We start from the raw sequence: 7,300 nt of genomic DNA, 5'->3' as shown, positions 1-7,300 counted from the left end.
AAAACTCCAGAAGGTTGAGAGTCGGAGATAATCACAGGATCTGGAATTCACAATAACAAACTGGCCATATATCTACCTGTCTCCGGCCTTCCTCCCTGAGACGGCCACAGGGTCAAACAAATGGCTGCATTCCATCAACAGCTCTTTTTTTCTTCCTGCTGGGCTCCCAATGAAGTGTCTGGAAGGATCAAATATAGACTCCAAAGCTAAACTTTTAACTCTTCTCTCACTCCCTCCACTTAACCACCCTCATTTTTATTTATTTTTTTCCCACACTGCATGTGTATTTATTATCATTTTAGGAAATGAGAGGCAAACTCAATATGACAGCATCAATTTATCCTACTGTGCTTTTAGTGGTTGCGATTCAACGGCTGGATCTTGGTCGTTATGTTTTAAGGTAGAACCTAAAACACTCCAGCATCACAACTGTGATTCGGAGCTGCAGTGTCGGAGCTGAGGTTAGAGGTCTGGAGTTTTGTGGCTGGGGTTAGAGCGCTTCCTCTGAGACTTTAGGTCAGAGCGGTGGGCTCAGCGGCTGCAGTGATTTCTGGGTTGAATTAACAGTCGAGCAGGGGAGCTGTGACTAGTGTCTGGAGGGGGCTGTTGGGGTCTAGCGGAGGGTCTAATACGGCAGGTATGATTTACATAGCTGTGAGAGAGTCCAGGATCTAAGTCTACCCAGACCTACTCCCTAGGGAACTTTGCAGAAGGAGGTGCTGCATTGTGATACTTGCGTGATTTATGCTTCCCACTCTTCCTTCCACCGCCTGACAACTTTATTATTCATTTCTGTTTGTTGTGATTGTTTGCTTTAGCGCGGTTACAAATACTATTGCATAGCCGTTCTGTAAACCTTGGTTCGTGCAGCCTGGAGATTTGACTGTGTGCCTGTCTTTTTGCTTCAGATCTGCTCTCTGCAGAGGTTAGTCTTTGTTGTTGCCCGTGCACCCGTCTAGACGCTGAGGATAATTTGTCCCTTTGCTTCCTCCTCTGGTTGCTCCATTCTCAGCAAGGGAAATTACCTTACAAAGAGGGCATGGGTTGCCGATTGAAAGTAAGTTATTTCGTCAGTGTAAAGTGTAGTAAATAGCCCGAGGTTAGGAGAAAATAATGATATACAGTCTTATCCAGAGGGAGAGTACAGCATGAGACACAATCAAACCCTTGCAGAAAACTTTCTGAAATGCTTTCAGAGGATGCATTTCATCATGTTAGATTACTGCTGTGGATAGCACCACTGCTGGATGGTTATATCATATTCATATACTGCAAATCTTTGGCCTTGTGCACCAACATTCCTCGAGTATAGTGAACGGGGTTAAGGACTGCAGGGCATATCTGAATTCTGCTATTGATTAATGTTGCAGCAGGAAAAAAAAACAAAAACCCCTGTAAAGACATCATAGTCTGCGGTTACACAGCGGACTGCTTAATTCCCCCCTCGCTGCTGCATTCAAATTATTTGCTTTCACAGTCAAAAATCGAAAAGGTTGTAAAAATTGACTTCCTGTACAGGCGGAGAGAAATAAATTTCAGCTGTATTGACAGCAGCCAAACAGAAAAGCTATTGCCCAGCATTTAATTATTGAAGACATTGATCAACAAAGTGATTTGTTTGCTGTGGTTCGGTTAAAGGGCCTAATTGAGTCGCGGCGTTCTGTAAAGGGCTTTTATTTGTTCATTCGGTCAGGATCAGATTGCACGATAACCTTCAGTCAGAAAGTATGAACACTGTTTAGTTTGAGTGAATACATCTAATAAAGTCCTTTGAAAGCTGAATTTAATTCGGGTGCGATTACAAAAGAAGTTAAAATGGACAGGCTGGTTACTGATTATGATTATAGGCACAGATAGGATGAGAGGCTAAATGAGAGCAGGCTTTAGAAATACAATAGAAACAATTTATAATCTCAACGCAAGCACATCGCTGTGCCATCTGCAAAAAATTGCTCTCAGCTGCCCCCAACAATCAGGGAGTGCATTTGCACTGTAGAGAGGGACCTCCAGACCTCCATCTATTGGGCTGCAGTTCTTCACCTCTCCCCCATGATCATTCACTCTTCCATGCTTCCCAAGCAGGGAGTCTGATCTATCAGACACTTAAAGCTCATTTCGGGTACTGTGGGACGTAGACACCGTAACCTACGGGCATAGCCAACACCAGTGAGAGCCGTTTATACGTGTGTGATCATCAGTCTGACACGCTCTGTGAAAACGCCACCCAAACGCTAGTCAACGCTGTGTCTTTTTTGCCAGTTGGGTTTAATTTCGTGTTTCTACTTCTTGCTTCACTTTCAACAATGGCGACTGAAACCTTCAGGGAACTATCGGTGTGTGAATTAACAATCAGTTCAAAAATTGCGGAGATGGAGAAGCAGACGGAAATACTAAAGCGGAAACAGGGTCGACTATTGCGCTCTACGCTGTCGCCATAGCTACTGCAGCAAATTGACGTGGAAGCCTAAACCGCCTATTGCGCTGCACTGTATTGCCCTGGGTCCCCCTGTGGGAGCTGAAGTAATCTGACTGTTTCAAGTTGTTCATTGACTTGCACTTTTTCCACCCTATAGATGATAGTGTGACTTTGACCATGACAGTTTTCCCAATTGCTGCTATGTGTGAGCTTACGATGAGACAAAGTCAACAACTGAATGAGATTCTGCATTTTACCCATGGTGTACCCTAAGTTTCCAACATTCATACCTACTTTTTATTGCATTCTGATTGTGGAAAGAGTAGTATTGGACAGGCAGCACCTTCTTCCTCCGCGCATTACATCCATCCTGAACCTTTGTATCACGCTAGCAGAACAAAAGCAGGAGGAGAAAATGAAGGTGCAGGCAGCAGTATGTTTTCATCAGAATTTGTGGCTTAACTGTGCAGCCGGGGAGCAGTCTAATCATCGAACTTTAGACAGTGATGGGAATGTCGGGATTAATGGCATTCCACGAGAGGATGGCCGGGGCTTCAGGTTGTGTCCTACAGAATAAGTCTGGAGGGAAGATTCAGACAGCACGACTGGAAGAAATTATGAGATAAAGAGCAAATGGAGTATAAAAAAAAAAAGACGGTAGAGATTTGAAAGAAAGAGAGAGAGAGAGAAAGACACCACAGAAAAAGAGCGGGTTGTTCATTTTCTGGATAGATAGATCAGATGGAATGGAACCATGCGTCACGCGAAGGCAGCTGCGCTTTTGGCAAGGGCTTTCTTGGCGCGCGCGCGCACACATATGAGCGCAGACCTCATCCCCTCTTTCCCAATACACACACTCCTGTACGAGTGTGTATCGGCAAAGAGGGGGTGAGGTCTGCGCACGGAGTCTTCGCGGACAGGTGAGGGTTACTATTAGCTCTGCGCTGCGGGCCTGGATGAGCTCAGCCACTGATTTCTCCCTCATTCCTCCTCGGCGGGGTTTTAGCCAAGGGAGCGGCGTTTAGCGGGCCCTCGAGGCACGGAGCCATCTAAGCAGCACAAAGTCCTGGAACTGCTTCAGATTACCTGCCGTGTTCTTTGCCAGATAGTGCTACGTGGATGTGTTTGTCTGCACACTGTGAGTTGACTGCAGGTTGAATGCTGCACATCAAGCGCTTTATCGCTTCCATTACTTTTAGTAGATGGCTGTTTAAGCTTAGGGGCGTAGCTCATATATATTAGCACAGGTTAAATCCAACATACACACATGTTTTTAGTGAACGTAGCGTCTTTAAACACCAAATAAGGGTTATGAATGGGAAGAATTTGCACAAAAAATGGGCCTTTGCCTCAGATTTTATTCAACTGTAGGATTTTCCTTCAGCGCTGCAGACAGTAAAGCACAGTCGGCCATACTAGAACAAAAATAAGCTGTTATCTTTGGAAGTGTCTTTATTGTACTTAGTCACACACGCATTTATCATGAGGTTGTAAATCTTCGTGAGTGAAGGCTGTTAATGACTCCTAGAGACAGCGGTGGATGTGCTCCGTCTCGTTACATGGGCTGTGATTCTAGTTGCCGAGGACGGAGCGGTCGCTGGGATAGTACTTTACCTGGCCCAGGACTCCCCCGGGCTCACTATAGTGGGACTCTCTGCAGAACCGTGGCCCTGGCCTCAAGCTGGGCCTCTCCGCGTCCAGCAGTTTATGGAGATGCCGCATATAGACTGAGTCTGACAGTTTGATGTCTGCTCGTTGCCTCTTGCCTTCCGGTTTGAGAGTGTAGCTATCCATGTCTTTATTTGTTTAACTCTTTCACTTTGCCTCAGTTTCTGTTTCTCTTTGTTCTTTTGTTTAAATATAGACTTTGTGTGCTTCCTGGATCGGCAGGATTTCACTTAGAAAGTACTCTATACATCTGTGGGCAGAGAGATCAGTGTGTGGTGGAGTTGTTTAATATTTCCTTTCCTCTGTAGATATGGACATGAGGGAAATATCCATCTCCTGGGATCCTGACCCCAAAGGAACTATCTGTATTCCAGGCGGTACTCAAACAATGACGTTTAGACAGGGGCAGGGGGGGGGGCTGTTTGGAGTGTCGGGTCACTTCCAAGGCATCAGCCCTAACCTTTCTGGGCCTCAGACCTTAGTCCATTTTTAGCGGTGAGTGCAGTGAAAATAAGCATCAGCAGCAGTTTGTCTTTTTACAGCCTTGCATCATTTCCTGCCTCCCCCTCGCTTTTGATCATAACGCTCTCCCCCATTCTGCCCGAACACACACTCGTGCACAAACAAACTTGCACCATCCTCCGACTCCTCCGTCTTTCCTCTGTCCTTCCAGCCCTAATGAGTCTTTCAGCTGAGCGATGATAGACTTGTATTTATTCTCCAGGCTGATAATTTTAGGGAGTGTATCTCCGCTCTCAGTGCCTGGGGCCTATGCCAGGAACAGATCAGCCCGAGCTCCAGGCAGCGAGAGGAATGGAGCAAATTGTTTTTCGGCATCCACCTCCAGCGCGCCCAGTTTTTCTTTACAGTAAACACGCATTTACTGTCAATGCGCAGCTACGCACATACCCCAATGCACGCACGCACGCAGACAATCCCGTTTGCTCAAAACACATCGACGGTGGACAAACTCCAAGCAAAAGCCCTAGGCGACCACTTCCTACCACCTAAACACAAAAAAACTTCATATATGATTATCATACAAATGCTTCCGCTTGTCGTGGAGTCAAGTTCCAAATTCTTGGTTTGTCAGTGAGAGACCCGTTCTGTGATAGAGAGCGCCGGGCTAACGAGACGGAGCAGCGCTGTGAGATACATAAATCTAACATGCAGCATGTGAGCTCATTAATCCAGCTTTTCAGTCCATGTGGATGAGACAGGGAGGGCCTATCCAAACACTGTCCCACCGCAGCAGGGCCCTGAGCACTCTGAAGTACTCTCTATTTATTGTAGGCCTATGTTTGGACTTGTGCCATGTAACACTTTGACCCAGTGTGAGGAGATTGTTGAGACTTGTATCCAAGAAGGGAAACAGTGAGCTATTGTGAGTCTCAGCACAGCAGGGTTTGGTTTCGGTGGGCTTTATCAGTTTCTCAGCTTACTGACACATGTGATTAGTAGTGGCTACAAATCTTTATGTTGCTTTCCTGTATGACCTCCTTCTATTATTTTACATAATGCGCCATAACTCACTGCACACCTCTTAGGGGAAAATGGCTGAAATACTTTGTTTATGTTATGGTATATTGTGCAGAAGTTTTTTTTTTCACCCTGAAGAAAATAATTGGTCAAGTAAATATTTAGCGCTATCAAAGAAAACCTGTCCCAGCTTTCGCTGACATGCTTTAAACCTCTGACTCAGTGCTTTAGATTCCACCATGGCTTCCAAACTTCCCCTCGGTGTTGACATTAGATCCCCGGGGGCAGATGGTCTTCGGGGAGGGGTAGCACAGATCCCTGGATGCCTGGATTTGTGCTGGAACATGCAGGACGAATCAGAGCACCTGTGTTCATTTGGACATAGCTCTGCACATCACATGATCTGTCTGAGGCGGGAGCGGTGGGTGGGGGGGCGTAGATATCCAGAGCCCATCCCGGTCGATCAGCACCTCCCCTGACGGGCCCTGTGGCGACCCCGGGAAAGAGACTCATCCATCTCTGCCCGAACTTTGCCTCTAAGACGACACCGCTTACCCTATGTGATGTTTTCTGTTCTCGTCTCAGATTTGAAATAGTTGTTGAGTTTATTCCTAGAGATGCATATTTAATTTATTATAATAGTTTAAACATTTTAAAACATTTACAGTGTGCGATTTATCCAGCATTTATACATTATTTTATTCAAGGACTCTAGGTCTGCGCGACATCACAGCCCAGACATCTCCCTGACGGCTTCATACATCCACAGGACAAGCATCAGGTCACAAGGCCTGATGATATCAGCCTTCTCTACTCTTTCATCAAAGTGATACCACATGCTTTGGCCAGTTTTTTAAGGTCTGGGAAATATTATTTTGAGGCGAGGGCTCATGTATACTCCAAAGTAGCACAATACTAAAAAAAAAAAAACATAATGTGAAACAGAAGTGCAGCGTTGCTCTGTACTGTAGAGTGCATTAGCCTCAATCAGCTTATGGACAGTATCCTGAAGATCGAAAGAAAGAGGAGCGATAAAAATAAATTATAGTCGTAAATATCTGGAGTTAACTTTTTGTCCTTCTTATCTCCTTCAAACTATTGCGTCATTGTGTTACCCATACATTTCCTGACTTTTATTCAGCCACCTCTTCTAAATCCTTACGAAACTGCTCTTGTTGGACTATTCGAATTCAGGGGAAACATTAAATTTGAGTTTTTTTATTATTATTTATTAAGCCCCCCCTCCCCCTCCCTTTCCCCTTCGTCGCTCAAAGTCTTTAAAACTGTCCTGTCAGGATGTGATGTGCGGTTGTCCTCAGCCTTGTTCATCCCCACTGTCACAGCGGATGACAGGTAAATGACCTCTGAAAGTGCAAATACTGTCACTCCACTGTCATAAATGCCCCTGTACGGCGCAAAGCAACATGCATATTTATGATGTCGCATAAACACTGCCCTTACGTCACACCGGCGGGCGAATGTGTACCTCGCCGCGCCACTCATCTCTCAACCCTCCAGAGCCCCGATGGCACGGGGAGCCAAATGAAGAGACGTCAAAGAGAGTGCCAGCCTTTGTCAAACTCTGTTGTGAATCCCATTGACCAAACTAAAAAAAAAATAATATATATATATATTATTTAATCTGCTCATCGAGGATTTATTCCCAAATCAGTGTGAATGGAGCGTGGCCGTTTCCTCCTGTTTTGATTTCTGGTGCCGTAGCGCGCATGTTGATGC

The sequence above is a fragment of the Chelon labrosus genome (assembly GCF_963514085.1).
Source record: "Chelon labrosus genome assembly, chromosome: 20".
In the NCBI taxonomy this organism is placed as follows: Eukaryota; Metazoa; Chordata; class Actinopteri; order Mugiliformes; family Mugilidae; genus Chelon; species Chelon labrosus.
The sequence above is the reverse complement of the archived record's forward strand: the minus strand, read 5'-3'. Positions refer to the sequence as shown.